Source organism: Arachis ipaensis, chromosome B06 (assembly GCF_000816755.2).
Source record: "Arachis ipaensis cultivar K30076 chromosome B06, Araip1.1, whole genome shotgun sequence".
Classification (NCBI taxonomy): domain Eukaryota; kingdom Viridiplantae; phylum Streptophyta; class Magnoliopsida; order Fabales; family Fabaceae; genus Arachis; species Arachis ipaensis.
Window position 1 is genome coordinate 105,699,464 of NC_029790.2, and position 1,881 is coordinate 105,701,344.

General features: G+C 33.3%; 1 long non-coding RNA gene across 1 annotated transcript in view; it reads left to right on the top strand.

Annotated features, from left to right (window-relative positions):
- The window catches only part of LOC107648331, an 18,762-nt gene continuing 17,224 nt past the window's right edge, over positions 344 to 1,881 (top strand). The window contains exon 1 of the long non-coding RNA XR_001621874.2: positions 344 to 800. This is a non-coding gene — a long non-coding RNA (uncharacterized LOC107648331). The remainder of the gene's footprint in view (positions 801 to 1,881) is intronic.

The window sequence follows — 1,881 nt, forward strand, 5'->3', positions numbered from 1 at the left end:
ACATATGTTTAAAAAATTAATTTTACAACTAATTATTGTTTTTTAAATTTATTGAACAATATATTAAAAGAAATACTCAAGGACTAGCAGAATTTAATATTTTCGGCCGTCACTTTTAGCCATCAACCCAATTCCTTTAGTCTGGTAATTCAATAACATACTTTTAATTCACACTTTTAAACACTACAAAATTCTTGTTTGTTTGTGGAAGTTTTTTAGTGGGAGTTATTAAAACCTCCATAGTATATTTTATTTGTGACAATTTTAAATAATATAACAAAAACTCCCACTATTATAATACTCTTAACCCAATTAATTATTAAAAGCCCAAACCAAACAAATATTAACTAAACATACAAAAGAAAAATCAGAAGAGTTTTGAGAGAGAGAGACCGAAAGAGTCTGAACCCTAAAATATCGATTCCAGCCACTGCCATTCATCTCCTCGCCGTCGTTGCCGCCATGTCTCCTCCATCAAAGCTTCGCCGGTGGAGTTATGAGGACGAGGTGATCATGGAGCTTCTCAATTTGTGGAGCTCTCGCCTCTCGCGATAATAATGCTTTAGATCTTTCGCTTCTACGTCGTCTTTCACGGCGGGTGCTACCGCTGATTCTGCTTATGCTCCAGCGGCTTGAAGCACTCAGAGAGCGGTTTGGGCACGGAGTCGGTGACGCTGGTTGAGTAGATCCGTAAGGCGAGCGAGCGAAAGACTTTGGAAGCTTCGATTGAAACTGCGATAGTGCGATCGAAGCTATCAAATCTTGTGGAACTAATTCTCATGTCGTTCTGAGTCATTGAGGTGATGATTTGTTCCTACTTTGTAAAGGTTTCCATGAACTGAACTAGGATCTTTAATATATCATTGTATAAAAAATAAAAAAGCTTTGATGGAAGTTGTAGTCATATCATCTTTGATTGTTTTTGTTCTGTTGCAGATGCGTAACTTCACAAAGCTTTCATGAGGTACAATTTTTCTTTTGTTTTTTTCTTTTGTTATTTGCTTCAAGTCTTCAATTTTTTGGTTTTGCTATGTATTATTTCAGGCATATACGAGTGATTTGCAGCTTAAAGTGGATCACTTGCTGGAAGAGAATGCAAAACTCAAGAGACAGCAACAAAAAGCATGCATCTTTATTTATATACATAAATACACACATTTTAGTTACTAGTGATTTTGTTTGTTTATGTTTTGCTTTAATGGTGATAGTGTGATGATACAACTATCTCTTTTTTGTTTTAGTAATAATATAGTTGTGTATGACTTTCTAAAAAAAGTGTTTTACCAAATTGACGTTGCAAAATGTGTATGTTATTGTTGCAGCTATGTAAAGCAGCAACGTTAAATCATCAGCAAAAGAAGAAGACTATCCTATATTGAACATTTATGGCACTATTTTGAGTATCTATCTAAATTCTTAGTTAGTGTGCCATTAATGCTGCAATGCAATTCATGAAAAAAAAAAGCAAGCAAGTTACTTACCATTAATTAAGGAAAGTTGCAAAGATAGAAAATTTGTAAGAATCCCTAGCTTAAAGTAAAAAGGGAGGTTAGATGAGATAATGTTATATATAAAGGTACATAGTAGCCAGCTTTTTTGACTAATTAAGAGCATATATTAACAATTATTAATATATATAATATTATACAGTTGATAATAGGGTCATTACAACAGGTTTAAATTGAAGATAATTGATCCAAGTTTCATAAGTGCTAATTCAATATAGGGACTCTCTTCCTAGAAATTAAAGAGTCATTACAACACGTTTAAATTGAAGATAATCGAAATCCCCTGCTTGCTTTATTTGAATTGTTTTTTAACTGCTATGCAAGCTGTTGGTCCAACTCTTCTCACGATTTGGTAATTTTTTTGTTGATTCAG